At 41.0% G+C, this 23,227-nt stretch overlaps 1 long non-coding RNA gene across 6 annotated transcripts in view; it reads left to right on the plus strand.

Annotated features, from left to right (window-relative positions):
- The window catches only part of LOC107510831, a 143,970-nt gene that overhangs the window by 6,922 nt on the left and 113,821 nt on the right, over positions 1-23,227 (plus strand). The window lies entirely within an intron of this gene.

Below are 23,227 nucleotides of genomic sequence, written 5' to 3' on the forward strand. Positions count from 1 at the left end.
ACTTCTCTGTTGTTTCAGAACCAAGTTGGAGATGAAGGGTACTATTTTGGGAGTTTCCTCAAGATATAAATAATCATAAAATATTATGTTAATATGCTGCTATACTCTATTGACTAATATTTTACATAGACTTTTATATTGATATTCATAAGTAGGATTAATTTGTGGCTTTCTTTTAAAGTTTTTGTTGCTAATAATAGACTAGCTTCATAAAAAGAATTTATAAGTTTAACTTCTTTTTATTTTCTATGCTCTAGAATAATTTAAATAGTATTAGAACTATCAAGAATTTATATTTTTCTAAAAACCATCTTCTTAATTCAGGTTCTCACGTTTATTTGCTTAGAGTTGAACAAAGTAGACACTTATGAATATTTCAGTTTCCTCTGCATCTGTGATTATTCCATTATTTCCAACTTTGTACTCTTGTGGTATCTCTCATTTCCCCACTTGATAAGATGGCCTAAAGGTTAATGATTCTATACTTTAAAGTTTTCTTTAAAGAAGGAGTTCTTAGATTAACTTAATAGTTTTTCATGTTTTTTTTTTTTAATTTATTATTGAATGTTTTTTTATATATGATTCTTCCTTCTGCTTTCCTTGGCATTCTTTATTTTCTTTTTTTCCAACTTGAGTCTTATTTGTAAATAGAAATTTTTAAGCTATGAAATTTTCTTTTTCCCTTTGTTTGTATCATGTCTGATGTACTGATGAGTAAAGTCATTCGATAATAAGCAAGCAGATTTGCCCAGTTGAGAGAGCTATTGTTCTGTGAAGAAGATAGTCGAATGATCTGTTGTTTGGATAAATACATTTTCAGAGAGTCTCTTAAGCCATAAAATTATTTCCAATAATTTTCTGCCCTTCCCACTGAGAGATTGTATTTTGTGCTTTATCGATATCAAGCTCGGCCACGTGGCTTGTTTTGGACAATGGAGTGTTAACAGGCGACCTGTTGTGGCATCCAGCCATTGTGGAATTCTGTCATTCCCCTTTTCTCTCTGCCCAAGATCCATATTGGGGCTATTCCTTCGTCTGGGGTTTCAGAATGGAGAAGACATGGAGTAGAGTGGAACCCACCAGTGAAGGCCATGCAATGGGAGCAAGAAATTAATATTAACTCCTTACAACCAGTGGAAACGACCTGTAATCATAGCAGCATAATATATCTTTATAAATGTTGTCGCTTACAGAAGAAAAAAAAGTAGTCTCCTGTAACCATCAGATGTACAAACGGCATGAGATATGAAGATAGTTTTAAAAATCCTTCTAAATAAGAAAAAGAAATATTCTAATTTTTTTTTTCTTGAAAGTATAATCCAGATGTTGGGTAGTATTTACTGGATATTTTAAAATATGCATCTTAAGATTTATGTCTTTGTTTTAACATGTGTTCATATAATTTTGCAATTATTTTAATACATGTCTTATTAAACACTATTGGTAGATCTAAGCATAAGAGACATAAGATGCCAAAAATTTTTGAAAATAGTATTTTTGGTTCAGCACCCTTTGCCATACGTTGTCATTATTTTAGGTGGCAAAGCTGGCATAAGTGAACATTTGGTTAATTGTCTACTTTTGTTCTTAAATCCCCAATTCTCTGTATGTTAGAACAAATCTGAGTTTTAGTATGCTAATCTCTGAGTAATCAAATATGCCTAGGCAAAAATAATTTGCCAGGAAACCGTAGCTACAGACCATATGATTTGTATTATTAGTACTTTCCATGTAATAATTCTACACATTGTTATCATTAGCAACACTATTTCAATCATGAATATCACCAAGTTCAGAAGAAATCATTTCTGAATTGTCTCCATTAGGCCATGATCAAGAGGAAAAAATACAAGACTGAGTTTTCCTTTAGTGTTGTATCTGACATTTTTAAATAGACTCATTTTCTGTGGTTTCATGTAACCTATTACATTTGTCACTGAATGGCAAGGAGGCCTGTCTCTCATTAGCACTTCCGCTAGTACTTGAGAAAAATATCCTGGAAGAAAAAAAGATTCAATTTTCCTCCCCCAATTTGGAGGCATTTGATTTTTTTTTTTTTTTTGAGAATTTCAGTGAATATCATCTCTAATTATAGTTGAATACCCCTCACCACATGATGCTTCGAGATATAACTAACATACTGTCCACCTAGAAATATGTTTCTCTTTGATCCTAAAAATGACTTTTGATTAAAAAATTGGCTCTCCATTATGTTAAGAGTGAGATAGGATTTAAGTGGTGCTGGGGGAGACTGATCTATAAAAGGCATAACAAAAGAATAGATGAGAATTAATTCCGCTTTTTTATCCACCTTAATTTTGGGGGCTTGAATACAGTTTTTATGTGTTTTCAAGCCCCAGAATTCCCTGAAAACTTACACAGATTTGGAATGTGTTTATACCGTGTGTGTATTTTGTCTTTGCAAAGTTTTAGAAGGTGATTTTAGCCCAGTTATTTGCTTTGCTCCTCCTCCTGTCCCTCCTATCAACCGAGATGTCCTTAGCATCTGTTAGTGGGATGAGCCACTTCGGGTGAGACAGAATTCTCCTTGCACAGCTCACTGATGAACATTTCCTAGTGTAAGTACCGAATGATCTTTCAGTCGTGAAAATCAGACTGTGTCACTTTCATGCTTGAAATTGCTCATCGGCTCCTCTATCCAGCATAGAGGGTCTTCATGAGCTAGCCCTACTATTCCATTCTGGCCTCATCTTCCCCCTCCAGGAGTCTAAACTATCTAGAGATTCTTTACAAGCTGTATTCCGATTCCTCTGTCTTTACTATTTGTGTGGCCTAGGATGTTTTTCACCAACTGGGAGGCTAGTTAATGCCTTTTGTTCCTTTTGTTTTAGCTCAAATTCCAAACCTGTTCTGTGAAACCTTTCCTGCCTGCCTCAGGCATCCTCCTCCGGAGTTTCCACTGTACTTTGTATGCACCTGGTGAAGCGGAGATGGCTAATTTACTGTCAATCCAATATCCATTCTCCCCTCCTTCCCTCATGAAAGAATCTTGATTTTATTTGGAGTGAGGATATGCCCAGTTCCCAAACTTATTGTGACCAACTAATCAATCTCTGGCCAATGAAATACAAATAGATGCCGAGTGGGACTGCCAAGAAATCTTCTTAAAAGGAGGAGATAGCTGACACTGGCTATTTCTGTCTTTACATGCTGACTGGAATGTGGATGTATTGGCTGGAGCTCTAGCATCCATCTTGGACTAGGAGGCTCCCTAGAGCATGAACACCACACATCAGAGATGGTGAGGCAGAATGAAGGAAGAATTAGAGATTGATGCTGTAAGGCTGCTTTAACAGCCCTGGACTATGTACCTCTGAATTTCTTTCGCTTGAGAGAGGTTTATTTATTATGCTTAATCTGCCCTTAGATTTTCTCTTATAGGCACCAACTCTAATCTTGATTAATACATCTGTACTATAGCAATTACCAAAATCTATAGTATTGGCCTATTTCCATATATATTTTTTTCCACTGTATTATTTCTCAGTAGAAGTGCTGGAGTTTCTGTGTTGTGTTCTAATATAATATAAATATCATACTAAGTCCTTCCAAGGCATGACTCTTGGATTGGAGATTGGGTGAGGGTAGGGTAGGGTCCTTTCAAAAGTTTATTCTTGGTGTCAATCATATAGATAAGAGGCAAACGAAAGGTCAGAACAACTGTAAAGGGGAATTCAGTTGATAAAAGAAATAACTGGGCCTTTCTCACCTTCTCTGAGCCTGAATTATGAGAAGTCTGTGTTTTCATAAGGACATTTATGGGTAAAGAGTGTTCAAGGTTGCCTCGTTACCTCCGGATGGGACCTAAACTGAGTGGAACATAGTGGATCACGAAGTGAGAATGAGTAAGTTATAGCTTATAAGCCAACTTATTCTACAGGCGTGATGCCCTTTTTTGTATATTTTAAGCATTTCAACCACATCCAAGTGTTATTCAGAAGAGCCAAGGTGAGAGACTGTGTCCTTCGTGGACCTGAGGATATGCAGAGTCCTTCTGAAGTCAGCATAATGGTAATTTAAGAATGAACCAAGGACCACAGGCGTAAGGGAGAACGCAGGAGGAAAGAGTGAAGAAAGAGTGAGTCACAGGGCCAGCCGCCCCTTGCACCAAGATTGCCTGCTTCCAGTGCAAGATCCTCCTTAAGGAATACTGAATTTTCCTCTAGTCATGAACACATACAATAGTAGTTCTGGAAGGGCACATGGAGGTCATTTAGTCCAACCCTCTCATTTTACAGGTGAGGAACTGTGACCCACAGAGGTTATGCACACTCACCTATGTCAGTGGCAGAGCCAATTCAACGTTCTCTCCACTATACAATATCAATACCAGGTTATTGAACAAATAAGTTTTCAATGAAATAAAACAAATTTAAAAAATTGCATTTGTGCACTTTTATGGAGAAGAAATTCATGTTTTTTTTTTTTTCTTAATAAAATTTGCAAGGGCATCTATAATCTATGCATAAATAGTAAATGTTGGGAGGATGGCAGTTTCCATGACAACTTCACCTGTTTTCCCAAGCTCCTGTGAATGAGACTCCAGTGAGTAAGTCTCCCTCCCCACTGACTGCCTCTACCCAGTGGTTTTCTCTTGAAGGAAAGTAGCTTTGATTCTCACTGAAAACTTCTTCCGTTGCTTTGTCACCTTGCTTGTACTTGAGGTTTTGATGAGAAAATACCTTTACTACTGTAGGTGCTAATTCAGAGGCATATGGACTTTCTGCATCCGATTCTACCTGCCCACAGATGAAAGTTTGTTTTCATCACCGTTGGTTGTACTGAAGGGCCCAGTGCTCTTCAGTCAGTTCTAGTACGTTTTTGTTGTTCTTCGTAAGTTCAGTTTGAAGTGACGATTCGAACTTGGAAACTCTCTCACTTGCTATTATTTCTGACCTATGCTGACTCTGAATATCATATTCATTTCCAAAGTAATACATTTTCCTATTTATGCATCATGCTGCTTTTACTCAAAGTAATTAGCAAAATAAAATTTCCAAATGTTAACATCATTAAGCGAACATATGGACACATTAAAAAAACAGCATTTTAAAAGAAAAGCATTAGCTCCAAGTGCAGCTGCAGAAAGAGTCAGCTGCGTTTCCGCTCATCTGGACGGGGCCACTGGTGTTGCGAACCCACTGCATGATTTTAAAGTAACGTTTATGATGCTATTGAGATGATAGCTGGTCCGCTTTGGTTCCTGGTGTGTCCTTTTGGCTCGTCTCCCACCCAGTCAGGTGGGCATTTTGCATTCCAGTCAGCAAGGTAGGAAAGACAGCAGAAAACAGAAAGAAAAGGCAATCCTTGCTTTTGTATGTCAAGACTCAAAGCCTCAGTGAAAGGGAAGGGCATCAGCTTTAACTTTGCCCTTTTTCTTTTTCCATTCTGTGGCCATAATCTAACTGGGGACCACCCCGGCTTCCTTTCACCCTCTTATGGAGTGTTACTCAGGAAAGGTCGTCCAAGACATTGAAATGGACAAAGGAGATTGTTGTATGTCCCTTCTGTGGAGTGCTGGATGTTACCTAGTGCATATTTGGGAGGTGGTCTGATTGTAAACAGGTGTACTCTTTTCACTGGGTTTCTGCGGACTTTCTGCAGGGGTAGAAGGTAACATAAAAAACTGATGTAGCACATATGATCATTGTCCATAGTAACTAATGCAAATAAATTTTGTTTGGACGAGGTAACATGGTTTTCTGTCCATCGAAAAGTAAAGCCTAAACATTAGTAGCTTATTGAGCTTTAGAATATTAATCAGTTTTACATCTATTCGCAAATCAGTTTCAACCTTCCAAAGATATTTCAGAAATGTAAATTCTATGTATACGTATTTATATATACACACACACATATAAACGTGTATTCAAATTTTCCTTTGAGCTAGTCTTAATATCTGATTCTTCTCTTATGAATTAATAACTTGAGTAAAATAAATGAATTAAATCTTGGACTTACTTATGTTTATTTTGTATTTGCATGGACCTTCTTTTAGCTTTCTGAACTTTAAGGGGATAACTTCTTGAGTTGAAGCTGACTTCTTGAGATGTTTCTCTGACAGTTTTCTCCATGTTTATTTTGTGCTACTTTTAAAAGTTGCTTTCTGTTCTAGAACACAAATTTTTTTTCTAGTGCTCTAAGTAGTCATAACATTAGATGTGAACAAAGAGGAATGTGATTCACCGCTGGGAGTACTAATTTCTCTTAACCATGCGACACTTTTGTTCAATAAAATGACTTTACCCTCGTTGGCTTAGTCTTGGAGGACAAGGTGTACTTTTAAAGCTAATCACACATTTCGTCCCAATTCTTATGTACAAAGTGGCTGGACAATAGCAGATGTTGACAGAACTAGCGTCATCAGGAGAACAGACAAAACCCATCCTGTCCTTCCTGTAATGATCATTGCTGAGCTGAGAGCCATAAACCACAACGGAGTTTTGATCAGAATGGGGTAAAACAAGGATCATCCAGGATAGAAAAATAGTAATAAGCAAAATATTGGTGATTATGAGCATTGGAATGCTCATGACCTAAGGAAAGATTTTACTGTTTGGCTAGAAAATTATACGGGGGAGCAGCAGCAAGCAAGATAAATGAAGGCCTTTGAATTTCGTTTTTTTTCTTTCTGCTTTAGGTGTTCCCCCTCCCCTCTCCACCTGGTTCCTCTTCTTATTGGTTTAATTTCCTTTTGGAATATGTAGGATAATGATTTGCTTTCAAAAGTGAAAGAAGTTTCCGTCCCTCTCATAATCCTTACTCCTAACTGATAACAGACTGTATTGTTTTCTGGTTATTCTATCCTGTTCCTCTTTTTTGTAATGATAAGTTCTATGTTTTCTTATTTTCCTTTCCTTTCATTCTTTAACAAAAGGTAGCATAACATACACACTCTTTAGCACTTTGCCCCCCCCAAATAATATTTCCTAGATATAACTCCACAGCAATCCATAGAGATTACCTTCATTCTTTTTTATACCTGCATAGTACTCCATTGTGTATATTAGCTTATTCAAACAATCCCTTATGCTTGAATATTTAGGTAGTTTCCAAAATTTTAAAATTATAAATGATGCTACCATGAATAGTTTGTGCATATTAATTTTTGTATTGTTGGAGATTTATCTTCTAGGTAAATTTCTAGCAAGGGGATTTCTGGGTTGGAGGATAAATAGATATATAGTTTTGTCAGATATTGCCAAATTCCCCTCTGTATGGGATTTTTCCCATTTCGTAGTTCCACCAGCAATGTCTGAAACTGCTTCCTATAGTCTTACCAACAGAGTACGTTGTCATACTCGCATTTCAGTGTAGTGTTAATTTGCATTTTTCATACTATGAGTGAAGGTAAAAATCTTTTCATATGCTTTAGAGCCATTTTTATATCTCCTTTTATGAATTGTCTGAATTTTGCCCATTTTTCTAAGAATTTTTGGTCTTTTTTTCGCCCCAAATTTAAAAGTTCTTTAGAATTAGAGATATCAGTTCTTTGTCTGTGATACCTGTCACAAATACTTTCTCCCAGTTTTATTGCTTCTAGATTTTGAGTTACAGTAATAAAATCTTTTTATACATTGAAGTTAAAGTGGAACTCACCCACCTATTCTTCCAATACTTATGTGGTTTCATTGAGCAGACTTTGGTATTCATTTAATTCCCACTTTTTTCTTCTTCTGAAGATTTTTGCCTTTTTTTCAGGTCAGTCATTCATTTTAAAAAAGAGTTTAAAATATTTTAGCCGGCAATTATCATAGTGTTTATCAGGAGGGTCTTTCGGAGGATTTAGTCTACCATGCTGCTGAAAATCAAAGTAAGCTAATCTTTTCTCTGCAGCCTTTGAAGAAGATAATATGGTTAGCTACCCAGTCCCTAAATTCATAGTCTTACAACATGTCAATCTTTTTGATAATTTGCTTTTGGCTGGTTATACTTTTTCTTTTAAAGTTATTGAAAAAGAAAAGCTTCTTTCTGTATTTGCTTACAATACAGTAAAATCTAGATCGCTTAGCTGAGTCCATATATTTTAAAAAGAAAGACTTTAAACAAAAGCAGACTTAACTTTAAAATATGGCGCTTGAATTCTTTACATGATTAGCAAATATTAAGACAATTCAAAATGTTCTCAAGATATGAACCCAAACGGAAGCATAATATTCAGGATTAGAGATATTTGTTTAACAGAGAAGTGAAATATAAATAATATTATTAATAAATTAAGTATTTAAATAGTCCTTATCAATGCACGAATGTATTTTATTAGGTGATTATTAACTATTCCATGGTAGGTATACTGCTTACTCTGTGATGTAGAATTAACAAGACATAGTCATTCATATTCATTGTATATATGAAAAAAAGTACCAGGGTTTCACACAGTAGCATTTCCATTTATTAGCAATATTAAGAAAGTAAACAAAACTCAGATTTCTGGAAAATCCCTCTTTTTAGTCTCAATATATGTTTTTGGACCAAATCTAGTGCAATTGTTGTTCCTGGCACTTGAAGATTTTGAATTCAACTCCACAGACATTGCTCTGAGTAGTTACATACATAAGTGCAAAAGATATTATGCAGGCTCCAACTAAGAAAAGCTTAGTTTTCTATCAGTTGATTTTGGGTTTCCTACCCTCTACACTTCATTGTAAGTTCTCTCATGTTCTGGATTAAGTAAAAGGTTTCAGATGAGCTGTTGGTTAAAAGAGAAAGCTGCTAGGATTTTTACCAGACCAAACATAACCTTCTTTGCCAAAGACACATTTTGAAAATCATTATAATTTTTAATGATGAAGTGTGGAAATCTGTAAAGAAGCTTTGCTTAAAAAAAAAAAAAAAAAAAGGAAAGAAAGAAAAATTTCCCCACAACGTCCTCAGAAAACTCACAGTCTCTAGAGTAGGCTCGTTCTTAATTTCTGTGCCTGTGCGTTTCTGGTTCCCGGTAGCTGCATGGCCTCTGCAGCCAGCACGGCATCGGCAGGGCTGGGCAGGAAGAATGGTCCAAGAGGAGAAAATCAGGACACAAGGACATGCGGGCAGATTTCTTAGATCTGAAATGGGTTCAATGATGGGCCGATCTCATATCATTTAAATCCGTTTTAATATGGAATAATACCCATGAAAGACATTCCTAGTTGAGAACATTATTATGTGGGTAATTGGCTATAAATGCTGCAGGAAGCACATACAGCAATTGATTCCAAAATAACGTGAACTTTTTGAGGGCCAAAGTTATGGTTAATGTTAAAGGTAACTTAAGTTTATCAGAACTATGTGATGTTTCATGCGAAATACCGGTGGAACATTCGAAGTTCCCTTCCTTTGCTCTCGCTCGTGGTGGGTTTTTGACTGCCTTCACAGACATGATTCCTGTCTGAAGCTCACGGCAGCCTTGTGGGGCAAGTGGCTCAGAAAGCATCTGTGACTTTGGAGGGGTGACCTTCTAAGATTTCCAGCATTATTGGCAGGACCAGACTGGAATACAGACTTCTGGACATTTCACCCAGTACTCTTTCCTCTTATAACATCAGGAGAAAATAAAGCATAGGAAGAAAGAAAAAGGAAAATGAGTTTAATTTCATAGGTTGTGACACATGATAGGTTTATATTAAAAAATCTTTTAAAATGGAATAAATTTCACGAACGTTGGAATAGATTTCCAGGGGGTGAGAATGTCCTGATAATTTGTTTGTTTGTTCGTTTTTTTAAATTCAGATATAAGATGAAAATAAGCTTTGTGAAATAATAAAGGCCTTAGGGGAAGTAACTGGTCACATTGGCCTTGCTAGTTAGGTGGGTCTGTTTTCATCTCTTGCAGGGAGATCACTGTTCAGGCTCTGCTGGCAGTTTTCCTAGAGGGGGCGTCTGTGCCTTCCTCGCTTTGGACCAGGTGGCTCGGTGGCAGTGCTCTGGAGAGCTGATGTGGGTTTCTGCTTACCAGGACGTTTCAGAAACGTCCCTCTGAGGCTTTAGTTGTAGACCAGGGGAGAGGAGACCATGAGAAAATGCGAAGGAACAGAAGGGAAGGCACCGCTGGCTGTCATCATTGTTTGAAAGTTTCCTGACAGCAGCAGGTCCTGGCCTAACACCATCATCCACCGCGGCATAGAAATCACTTTCCAAGGCCCAGATCGAGTATGCGTTTTCATTCTTGGAGGGAAAATGAACAGGTAGAAAAAGTTTTCCAGGGCTGCAAATGACAGTTCTTTACATGGCCGTGCGTCTGTTTGTTGCCAGGCAAGCTGAAGCTTGTGCATCTTGACCGTAAAATAAAATCCCCATTCTTATTTTTGGCCCTTAGGAAGTTACTCTAGAAATTCAGTCTCTAATTCACTTGGTTACATATGTGTGAAATGCTTACAACACATGTGTGAAAGTCAGTTAAATACAACAGCAATTAAATCAGCACTTTAAAAAATGGTTTTGGAAAGTTAAATCTCTTGAATCTTGATGAGGTGATTAAACCGTATTCCAAGATACAATTTAGGGATTGTATTAGGCCACAAGCGTTCTTTGCAAATCCCACTTGAATGTCATAGCATGACGGGCCGTGTTAACAGAGTTGTTAAAATGCAAGTTACTAAGAATAAAGCCTGGGGAGAAAAGCTCTGCCAAGTTGAGGCACTCTTCCTTGGGTCCCCCAAAGTTAGAGCTTTGCATTTGCCACGTAGCTGGGTCTGGGACCGGGACGGGCTGGGGCTGGAGCTGGAGCCAGGGCCAGTGTTGACCCATAAGCAGACTCATTTCGAACACAGAAGGGGCGTTAGGAAGTTAAGTATAACCCTGATAATGATTGAAAGGAATCTTATTTATGATCAATTAAGACTTGTAAGTACAAATTAGAACAAAGTATTGAACTACTTTCTTGAGCAGCCTTATTTTCATTCCCTTCGACCCCACATCTGTACCCTTCCCGCACTCTGCTGGCCGCAAAGGCATTTGTGCATGCACTTACGTCTACAACCCAGTCGAATATTTCAATCCATTTACAAGTGTCGGTCTTCAAACTCCAGCCCTCCTGAGGCTTTTCGTAAGGTAGACAAGAGGATGGAAAGGAAGGCATCTTGCCATAAAGCTCTCTGTTCAGGCATCTTTCCAGGCTCTCATCCAAGGTCCACACTAACTGACAGACACGTCTTTCCCAAACACAAATCCAGCCATGTCACCTTCTTTAAAAACCCTTCTGGGGTGCTATTCCAGCTTAATCTGCCATCCTTTCAAACTTGGGTCTCATGATTTTTGCTTACGTGGTTGCTTCTGCCCAAAAAACAAAACAAAACAAAACAGAACAAAAACAACCCCCCCCCAAAACCTGTTTAGCTTTCAAGTCTCTTTTTTTGTATCTTTCCTTTTGTGGAGAGTTCCATGATCTCTCACTTACTCCTCTCCTTGTGAGACAGAATTAGTCTTGCTCTTCTGTATATGCCCACAGAGCGCAGTGCTTACGTACAGATTATGTTACTGCTAACTATTCGCACACACACATACACACACACACGTTTTAACTGTACGTTTGGCTTCTTGTGGGTTAAGCCGTATCTTCTCCTCATATGTCTCACCATGCCGGCTCTTAGAAAACGATGACTCAGTCAATGAAATGGACAATGCAACTGTCCCAGGAGAACCACAAGGTTTCTGGGTATCTGAGACTTCTTTTCATGGAAGAGAATGTTAAGAGCGTCCCAAGTCCCAAGGAGTTTCAGTTTTCCCTGGCTCCCTAAGTGGAGATTAAACAGAAAAATGTTGAGGGTAGGGGAGAGTCAGTGGGAAGGCATGGGAGTTGCAGATACTTCAAAAGCTGAGGTCAATCTAAAGCTGGACTTGTGAGCTTTGTGCAGCTTTGGGAGACATCATTTTATTTTTTCAAAGGAGCAACCACAAGGAAAGCCAGTGTGTATCTGGCAGATAGTCGATGCCCAGCAAAGGTAAAGCACCTTCTCTGTCTGTTCCTCTGATGAAGTGCCGTCTACTTGCTGCTTAAATCGTTACTCTGCCGCATTTATTGAGCATCTCATCTTTTGCCAGGACTGTGTGAGGCTCTGGAAATACAGGAGGAATAAAGGTGGGCACCATGAGTTGACTTCGCAAAGCAAACTATCCAGCAGCAAATGCCAGTGTTCCCCAAGGATCCACCTTTGCCTCTTAGAAGATATCTTTTTCGTGGTTTCACCTATGCTCTAAAAACTGATGATTTCACCTCTGTCCCAGATCTCTCTCCTGAGCTCCAGATCTGTCTGTCCAGTGCCGGTTAGGTACATCTCCAAAGCACCTCAAGTACAGCGAGTCCACAATCTACTCCGTTATCTTCCTCCAAATGCCCAGTTTTCTTTTCCTGACCTTAATGAATGTCATTACCAGCCACTTACACTTCAAATTCTGGAACCGCTAATTAATTTCAATGAGTGTTTGTTGAGTGCTTCCCTTGGACCTTGGAATGGGAGACTGTTTTGACATACATTGTCTAATCGTTGGCTTTTTCCTCCTCTTCATAGCAGCCGTTACCTCTCCTTCTTCACATCCGACCTGACTTCGGTCTGATCGATTTGATTGCTACAGTTTCTTTCCCCCTTCCTCTTCCTCGCAGCCGCTGACATCCTAATTAAAGCCTTTGAATCCTCTCCCTTTTTTCGTTGGAATCCATCCAGAATAAAGTCCATGCCCAGCCTGCCGCCCCAAGTCCTACGCGATCTGGCTCTGGCCCAGTTATTTAGCTTTCCCTACTCCTCTGCCCCACCCAAGAATCTCAATCTCCAGCAACACTGACTGACTTATTCTTTTTAAATACACCCTTCTTGATAATGCTGTCTTGCTCAAGGTGTTCCATTTCCTTGGAGGGCCTTCGTCTTGTTCTAAAGTTTTTGAAATCCTACCCGGCCTCGAGGGTCCAGCTTCACCCTCTATCTTTCTAGTCTTCCAGTATCTCCTTGGATCGTAATCGTCTCTGCCTCTCCTGTGCTTCCTGAGTGTTTGCTTTGCATTCTGGTGATCACAGCCGCCCCAGAAGAACTTAGTGTGAAGTTCTGGGGATGGGCGGACAGGCTCTATCTAGAGTCTATCTGGTTCCACTTTTAATTTAATATAGGGCAATACATCATTGATCATAATTCCTATAAACTTGGATTATTACACTCTGAATCTGTGGATGGAGAGAATCCCAAACCAATGTACCACGGGGAGCTTTGCTGCTTGACTTAGCTAGAAGGGAAAAAGTTATTTGGAACATATAAATGTCTCGTGATAAAACTAAAGCAAAACCTTGGACCAAGTATGGTAAGGTCATTGTGGGAGTTTAAAAGGACAGGCCAGGGAAGTGGCTAACTAGGTAAAGGAGGCTTAGCTAGAGCAAGTAATAAAATGAGATGACTAAACAGTGATAACATCAAGGTGGGCCCCTAAGCAATTGTCACGTCATTCCTTGGGGCACATTAGGTAATCTTTCTACTTTGCCACAGTAGAAGTAAAAAAAACTTGGCCAAGATTTCTGTGCAAATACATGATGGCGTGGAGGCTGATAGTGGTCAGAGGTGGCAGTAGAACTTTATCTGAACTCGGATGACATTTAATCCAGGGCAAAGTTCGATTATATTTTACCTCTTGAATTACATGGAAAATCACTTCAAAACTTTGGAAACTAATGTTGCGTACTATGTAATACTGATATTTGAAGTTATTTGTATGCTGGAAAATAAAACCATCCACTGAACTAGTGGCGCCATTGAAACAGGCAAATGTTTCTCCCCTGGGGACATTTTGTTGTTGAGTGACCGGGGAGGGCGGGCCATGTCTGCTCTGTGAAGATGTCCCTACCTCCCCCTGCCACCCCGCCCAGGGAGTCTCTCCCTCCTCTGGGCAGCATGGGTCAGTTAGAGTGTCCCAGACTGTATTTAAGCGTTGTTTTTTGTTTGTTTGTTTGTTTGTTTGTTTGTTTCCCCTCTAGCCCAAGAGCTCCTTAGGGATTCTCAGAACATTTCTAAATGTTTTTGCATTTCTCTGTTTTGCCTTTTTATAACTCTCTTTCCTTAGTGAGGCCAGAGAGCAGAGTGAGGACCAGGAAAAACAATGTGATTCATTTCAAACGGAGTCCTCACAGGCCAGAAGGGAATGAGAGAGACTGTAGACATCAGACAATAAAAAAGCTTGCAGGGCCTTCCTGAAGGGGCAGGGGCCGGCCATGGACCGTTCTGAGGAAGGAAGATGCTGACCGCATGGTTATAAGTCAGGGTTTAACGAGAGAGGGCTGCTCGGGACTCAGAACTGTGTCAAGCCTTACAGCTCTGAGGGCCAGAGGCTGGAGGGGAGAAAGGGAAATGCCTTGGTCGCAGAGGTGAAAGGGGCTCTCCTTCTGGGTTGCTGGGCTGGCCGCCTTCTGGTGTCAGCTGAAGAGGGACCGCACAGGTGAGGAAGAGCCTGCAGCGCTCTGTAGGGTTCCACCCCCGCCCCCACCCCACCGTGGCCACCTCTCTGAAGAGAGCAGGCTTCGTGTCTCCAGCACTGTGTTTCATGCAGCCGCCGCTAGCGGGCAGCTGGGTCACCTGGGGTTCTGAGCATGTTCCTCTGTGGTCCTACTGGTCATCAGGAATCCCTTGCCCTCTTAGTATTAGGAGATTTGAAAACCAGAGAGACAAAGGAAGGGAAAGCGCTTTGTGTTGGCTGTCTGACACCCTCCTCTTCATTCCTTGGAGCTAAGAGCCTTTGTTAAAAGGCAGCTGTGCCTGGAAGGAGCCAGACGTTAATTATCTAACTTTTTTACTCTTTCCTGAGTGACCTTACCTGAGAATAAGGTTTAAAGGGAAGTTGGAAAGAAAAAAGTCCAGAGGCCTAGCTACCTGGTAGGGCTTGTCAAACAGCTGGTGGAGGGAGTCCACTGTCTGCCTGAAGGGCAGAGGAGTAAGGGAAGGCAGAGAGGAAGACTAGAAATACTGGGGAGGGTGCTGTTGGAAAGACACGTGGAATGGAGCGGAAAGGCCCCCATGCTTGTCTTGGTTCCTGGGCTGGCCCTGGCCTTGGCCTTGGCCTGGCCCTGGCCCGGAAGGGATAGATTGAGCCAGAGAACCTGGCTCTCTGCCTGACCTGGGAGCCCGGCCCAGGCAATAGGTCTGGGAGCAGGGACAAACTTGAGGCAATAATGGCCTTTCTCTCCACTGAGAGCAAGGGTCAAGTTCATAAAGAGAGCTGGCGGAGAGGGGACAGTGGCAGAGAAAACAGACAAGCAAAACAGAGCCTCCCCTAAGACTTCGGGCTGAGAACATGAACACGGGAACGTGGATTTCTTTCTGAAATAGGAGCTTGTCCACGATGGCAAAGCATGCGAAGGCCCTACTGGGGAAATGGGTTATGGAGAAGACCGTTCCTTTCAGGATCAGTGTTCGTCTTCAGTGCCCCTCTTTGTACCTCCTGAAACGGGCCGACCCGAAAACAGTTTCTCAGCCTCAGCAACTGTCGTCTTTTGGGGTTAGCTGGCTCATTCTCGTGAGGGGCTGTCCTGTGCGCTGAAGGATGTTCAGCAGCATCCCAGCTTCTACCCGTCAGATGCCAGTAGCACCCTCTACCCGGTATGGCCATGTTTCCAGACATTTCTACATGTGCCTTGGAGGTACAAAATCTCTCCTGTCTGAGAACCACTGGCTTAAATGTTCTAAAGGAGGCTGTTTTGTTTTTTTGTTACTTGGTTCAACTGTTTCCTTATCTCATTCATTCTTTTTTTTTTTTTTTAATCACTGGACTCAGTTTATAAACCCTGCATTATATAATTAATGAATTTGTTCATTCAACCGAGTTTCCTTCTCATTAAAGTGGTGATGATAACAAGAAATGGCATTTCGGACGTTCCAATGAGACCGTCTGAGCTAATGGTAGATCAGCTGTGACTTATGTAACTAGCTGGCGGCACAGTTAGCACCTTGGTGACACTATTAATGGCAGCGGTACAGGGTGCTTAACTGACGTACTGAGTCTCGAGTCAGGGAACCTGTAGTATTCTAGTCGCTGCCCACCTGGGTGAGCCACGGCAATGCACCCTCTCTGAAGCCTTAAAGCCAGACGTGTTTAATGTGGTCAGGTGCAGTACATCCATACAGGTATCATCGTTTAAATTCCCGCTAGGAAGCTTTCTGTAGAATAGTTTGTAGAACAGTAATACCTCATGCACTGCATCAAACATGGGGTGGGGGGAGCTAATTTGTGTCAGTACCCGCCCCCCCCCCCATAAATAGAAAAAACGAAACAGTAAAACAGGTAAAAAATTTCAAAAGGGATCAATTTGATGAAACCTATGTGGATAACTACATAAATACATATGAGAAACATGAAAATAAGACAAATACCTTTAGCAAGAGGCTAAAACAGCAAAACACTTGAACAGTACAACGCTTGACAAGAGGCTAAAGTGACTTGACAGAAAATGCTCTAAAAGTTAAACATTAACAAAAAATGTAGGTGAAAGTAGCCTGCGGTGGACGCCTGAGCAAGTTGGCTGTGTGCACATTGACTTTACAGGGATTAATTTTAGGCCAACTGGTTGTAGTTGAATTGCTTTCTTAGAAAATTACACTGCTCTGGTGATTCAGGGTCGAGAAGGTCAGTTTTTGGACTAAAAAGGAAAAAAGTAGGCAGATACAGCAGAAACAAAATGAGGCAGTGTTAAAAGACAGGTTTCTGCCCCAGGATTATACCCCTGTAGGCCTAGCACTTGATATAGTGGAAACAGGGCCCACCAGGCTGACCCTTAGTGGACGACCCCTTAGCTAAGGACCTTCCCCAGCCAGCCTCTCCACCCTGCTCTCACAGCTCCTTGCCCAACTTCATCTTTCCTCACAGTACTCATCCTGTCCTGAGTTATGTAGTTATTTATTTGCTTACCGATTGTCTCCTGTACCTTCCCAAATGCACAAGTGCACACATGCACACACATACAAGTGCACATACATGCACACACATGTACATGCAGGTGTAAACTCTTTAGTCACTGCTGCCTTCTCCAGGGCTTGTGCTTCCTACCCCTACAGAACCCTTAAGTGCTAAGTATCATTTATGTGTTTATTTAATATTAATGCTGGGGCACTCACACTCGGATCCCTGGTCCTCACAACAGCTCTGCCAGGCAGAAATCATATCACACCTTCAGCAACTCACAGATCCTGTAGAGTGGGTTCAACAGACTCACAATAAATCCTTATTGTTTTAGCATGAAGAATCCGATGTTCAGAGTGGTTCAGAGACACTCCTAAGATCATGCAGCTGATGATTGCCTAGCTGATACTTAAAGCAAGATCATTTAACAAAAAAGTCTTTCCAAAATGTCATACTGCCCAGAGGAGCGATGAGCATCAGGCAAAGAAAGGTCTTTCTTTCTGTTCCAAAATGTCCTTCAACTTCCAAAAGGACCCCTTTGTGGACTTTAGGTCTGTTCCATGCTTGATTGGAGAACAGAGCCCTGAAATGTCACCTAGTTCAAGTGACTGACCTGGCCGAGGTAGGAGAGTCCTGCTCAGGCTCGCCAACTCTCTGCTCCAGAACCTTTTGAAGGTGATGCCAGACGAACTTGTTCCAATAAAAATATAATGTGAGCCGCAAGTAATTTATAATTTTTCAGTAGCCACATTTAAAGAAACAGATAAAATTAATTTCAATCATATATTATATTTAGCCCACTATATCCAAAATATTGTCATTTTAACATGCAATCAGTATAAAGACTAGTAAATGTTAAATTAATTAAACTAAAAATGAACATTCAGTTCCTCACTTGCTCCATGCCACATTTCAAGTGCTCTGTAGCCACGTGTGGCTGGTGATGGTGGTGCTGGAGAGCGTGGCGCTCGGGGGACTTTGGGTGTTGGTGGCAGTTAGGAGAAGCTCTCGTGTGTCACTGTGTGTAACAGCTCATCAGAGATTCTGGAAAGCTCTGGCATGGCAGCTCAGGGGGTCAGAGTCCTTACACAGTGGCTCGGTGTCCAGAAAACAGAGCAGAAGCTGCATGCCTTTAGAGACCTAGTCCCAAAAGTCGTATTGGTTCCCTTCGGCTGTGTTCTGTGGCTGTCCGTATCAAAGTTTGACGGAACGTCACTGTGCCCATTTCTTTCCGTACTGCCTGTGACTTCTTTTGCACTATTATGGCAGAGATGAGTAGTTGTGATGCAAAACCTAAATAAAATATTTACTGTCTGGCTCTTGACGGAAGAAGTTTACTGATGCCTGCTGTAAACTCTCAAAATTTTGAATAATTGGTGTGGACTTTCAGTTTTTAAATGGCAAAGTTAAGATGATGTTACTTTTTACTTCTTGGAAATCACCTCAAAGCAACACAGGAAACAAAATCGGATGTATGAACTCCACCTTTAATAAAAAGGAAACATCTATAACCTTGAACTATAGTATATGAGGGAATGCAGTGGAGGTCAAACAGGGCCGTGGGAGAAACCCAGATATGATTCTCGGTGTCTGGACATCTCAGAGAAAGCTGGCACGGTGCAGTTCTCCAAAGTGAAGGACCCATCCTGAGGGGCACAATCAACCATTCCTTACTTGGGACAATGGGGATATCGTAAGCAGAGTGATAGCAAGAGTGCTTCGAACTTCATTCGATGCCAAGAATAGTCAGGGATGCCAGGCTGTGTCACAGGTGGAGGAGAGAGATGCCGTGTTGAGAGCAGCACCCCTCAATCTCTACTGGCTGGGAATAAGTAAAAGCTAAAACCTTCTACCCACACTCTTTATTCCTTTGGGGGTGCGTGAGTTTCCGAGGGCTGCCGTAACAAACTGCCACGAACTTGGCGACTTAACAGAAATTTATTTCATCACATTCTGAAGGTCGGAATTTCAAAATCGAGGTGTCAGCAGCGCCACGTTCCCTCTGAAGTCTCTAGGGGAGAATCCTTCCTGGCCTCTTCTTGCTTCCGGTGGTCCTGGTAGTCCCTGGCTTGTCTTAGCTCTGGTCTCCGCCTTCTTCTTTACATGGCATCCTTCCCTGTGTCTCTATCTGCACGTCTCAATTTTTCCTCTCCTTTCTCTAATAAGGACAGCAGTTATTGGATTTAGGGCTCACCTAAAGCCAGGATAGCACTGAAATCCTTACCTTACTCAGGTCTGCAAAGACCTCATTTCCAAATACGGCCACAGGCACAGTACCAGGGGGAACACAATTCAACCCACTACAGAGGGTGTGGTGGTTTTAAAATGTGGCCCCCAACTCTTTGACACTCCTTCCATGGACAGGGGAGTCTGTGGTTTCCTGCTGTGAGTCCGGGTGACCTACTCACTAAATAATAGCTACTCATGCTTCCCTCTCCCCAGACCTTGGTAAACTTTAATCTGCTTCCTGTCTCCGTGAATGTGCCTCTTCTTATATTTTATGTAAATATAGTTATAGAATGCTTTTCCTCTTAGGTCTGGTTAATTTCACTTAGCATAATGTTTTCAAGGTCCACCCACAATGTAGCCTGTATCAGAATTTCATTCTTGTTTGTGCTGAACAGTATTTCATTGTGTATATACACCTTTTGACTATTATGAATAATGCCACTGTGAACATTGGCATATAAGTAGCTGTCTGAGCTGATTTCTGGACTGGCTGCACCATTTACATTCCCACCAGCAATTCGCAAGGTTTCCAATATCTCTACATCCTGATCAAGACCTGCTATTTTCTGTTTTATTATTTTTAAATTATAGCAATCTAAGTAGGTATCTCATTGTGATTTTGATCTGATTTCCCTACGGACTAGTAATGGTGAATGTCTTTTCATGTGCTTATTGGCCATTTGTATATCTTTTTTGGAAAAATGTTTGTTTGAGTCCTGTGCCCATTTTTAATTTTGGTTAGTCATTTTGTTGTTGAGTTGTAGGATTTCTTTATGTAGTCTAGATATTAAACTTTTATCAGATATCTGATTTGCAAATATTTTCTTCTATTCCGTGGGTTGTCTTTTCATTCTGTTGACAGTGTTCTTTGATGCACAAAAGTTTTTAATTTCAACGAAGTCCATTTTATCTATTTTTTTCCTTTTGTTTGTACGAGTATTGGTTTTGATTTTTAGAGGAATTATTTGTTGATGCTAGTTAAGCAGGGTGGGTTTTACTGAACATTTAGAATTTTGATCATGACTAAACCAGACTAGAAAAACTTATTTATGGAGCTGTTTATGGACCCACAGCAGAGATGTTCACTCTGGATGGCAGAAGAATTGAAAAAGAGAGAGAAGGAGGGAGAGAGGGAGACCAGATGTTACCCTTGTTTCATCAAAGAATGTTCTTTGGGACCATTATTCTTTCAGTAAGTCCCAAATGGCCTCAGTGTATCTAAGTGGCTAACACAACTATGGGGAAAGATGATCTGTAGCCTGTCTTAAATCCCTTTTGAGACTCCCTCTTATCCTTTACTTTTCACCTTCTCAGAGATACTTGGATACTTGTACACGCTGAGAATGCACAATGACAAGTTTCTCTTTTACTTTTCACCAGTTAATTGAATCTTCTAAGAACCTTATCAATTTCAATTACACCTGCTGTTTTCTGTGTTATCAAGAGGGTACCACCTGCGTTCTATGAACGGTGATGTCTTTGCAGCTGAATCGTCCTCTGTATTCTAATGCCTAACGATGCATAACATCCCCAGTTTTACAGTTGATTTTTCCTCCTAGAGATAACTTTTACTTTTTTTATTTTTCCATCTCCGAAGGGGACAATAAGCTTGGGTCATAAGGTATAGCAGTTGTGTGTGTGTGTGTGTGTCTGTGTGTGTGTGTTTGCATACGTGTGTGTGTGCATTCAGATAAAAATGTTTGACTCTGTGGCTGCAAGGTGGATTCTCCAAGTACTCTAGAAACACAGGAAGTCATTTTTGATATTTTCGGACTTCAAATATAATTTCTTACCACGTTTGGGAAGCAAAATCACAAAGTACACCCAAGAACCTATGGAAAGGTTTGAAGTGCCACTTCCCGATCCTCTTTCTTTCAGAGTAGATTTAGTTTGTGGAAACTCCCGATGTAGTGACTTAATCAGTATAAATGTTTAAAGACAAACGGCATGAGCCTTATGATTTCACTACATTCATATTCCCATGCACATGGTATCAGCGTGGGAGAGGTAGTCTGAAAGAGCAGAACTGGAAAATATTTAAATAAGCCATTAGTCCTGCCAACTCAACACCAGGGCATCTTGACCACACATTTGGAACTACAAGAAACAAGTTGTAAGCCTCTGAACTCTGGGAGTAATTACCTTTGGCACGAGAAGAGGCCGGGTGGGGCCCATGAAACCAGCCGCAGCTGATCCTCAGGGTGCGTTCCCAGCCTCCCTGGGAGGAGGCCAAACGGAGCCGAGGAGCATGTGCAGGCATTTATCAACAGGAAGAGAAGGCCAAGGGTCACAAGAAAGGGTTACAAGACAACGGGAAAGAATGCGTCCAGAACTAAGACGCTGCCAAGGACAGCTTTGTGCAGGTGGCGTCTGACGAAGGAGAAAGAAGGAGGGGGAATAGAGCATTTCTTCCTAGGGCCACCCAGCTGAAAATGAACATGGATGTGAATGATGAGCAGAAGAATCCAGAAATTCTGTTCTATTAATTAGTCTTCTCTAACTTTAATGTCCTTCAGAAAAAATCCGAGGATCTTGTTAAAATGCAGATTCTGATGAAATCGGTCTGGGGTGGGACCGAGGTTCTGTGTTTCTAAAAGATTCCCAGATAGCAAGATGGTGCTCAAAGCCTTTGAGTAGCAAGGCTGTAAGTGTTCCAAAGACAGGGCTGGCATGGAAGAAGCCATATGAAATCTAAGTGTACAGGTGAGCATGCATAAGACATCCCTGGGAAAGCCTACGAAAAATATTTTTTGGTAAACCTGGTAAGTGTTAGAGAAATACATGCCTCCTCGGGGAACCACATGTGTGCTGCTCAGGAGAGCCAAATGGCTCGCCTGCCCCAGTGACCCACAGAGAACGGGGCACAGCACCCACCCACCCCAGCACTGGAGGAGCTAGGAGGCGGTGGCCGTGGGAGTATCTGAAAACCAGATTATACGCTCTTTCCATTTCTCTCTCTTTGATCTTAAACGCTTCTCCTAAAACATGATTTAATATGTGTTTCTGTTACTGTGAATTTGCATGTTTATAACTTTGGCCAATTTTTAAATTGTTTATATTTTCTTATTGACTTGTAAGAGGCCTTTATATATATGAGTACGACGATGCCTTATTATATGTGCGTGTTTAAAGTTTTAGAGACATATGGCTGTCAAAGATGCGGATAGTACTGCTCCTTGGGTGTCAGTTCTGTGGGACATTAGTGTCGTGTGAATACTGCCACCGCATAATACTCATTCCAAACGGAGTGGCAGTTTGGGGATAAGTGAAGGTTAAATGTGTACTGCCCACAAGTGGCTACATATCTCACGACCGTTTAGTGCCTCATGAAAATTTGATGTAATGTATGGCTCATGAATATTTAGCACCTAATCGGTCCTTCCATTCATTCCGGTCTGTGTTTAGCACACGAACATGTGCGCGCAACTTCTTTTTTGCCTAATGTTTCTCACATAATACCTATTTCTAAGTTTCATCTACCTTCTTTATTTCTTCCTCTACATTTTTTATCGTAGAATTGAAACAATATTTTTTAAAAATCACAGACACGCATTACTTTCCCTCAGGCAGTTTGCAAAGCATTTGGGGTGTGACATAGGAGGCACACGGGGTGCAATTAAAAAAGACTTCTTTCTTAAACCGAACTTCGTCTTTCCACCTTGACCATCTCTTGTTTCGGGCCCCAGAGAGCCTGGCTGGGGAAACCGGCAGCATTCTCCTCTCGTCCAGGCCTGGTTAAGGTCAGACGTGGAAGCACCAGGAGAACTTGTATGTTCCCACGGCAAGATGTGGGCTCCTCGGAGTCCATCCTGAGACCATTCTAATGCGGTCATGCTCATTGGCAAGTGTGATCGTGCAGAAATTGCAGCTGGGCTGTGAGCGGCACCAGATTCTTACTGCACACATCTGCTCTCTTGAGGTGCACCCTTACTCAGTTGTTTGTTAATTCTATACAAAGTGAAAACTGCAATTGGATCAAAATGGGAAACATAAGCATATCCCATCTTCCAACATTTGTGACATCCCATATAATTAATGGACAAAAGTGAAAACTTAAATGGCCCTCATAAAATTAAAATAGTTATTGGAATAAACTTTATTTCTCCCATTTAATAGGAATCATTAGGCTTTT

This window comes from Rousettus aegyptiacus, unplaced genomic scaffold (genome assembly GCF_014176215.1).
Source record: "Rousettus aegyptiacus isolate mRouAeg1 unplaced genomic scaffold, mRouAeg1.p scaffold_m13_p_7, whole genome shotgun sequence".
NCBI lineage: Eukaryota > Metazoa > Chordata > Mammalia > Chiroptera > Pteropodidae > Rousettus > Rousettus aegyptiacus.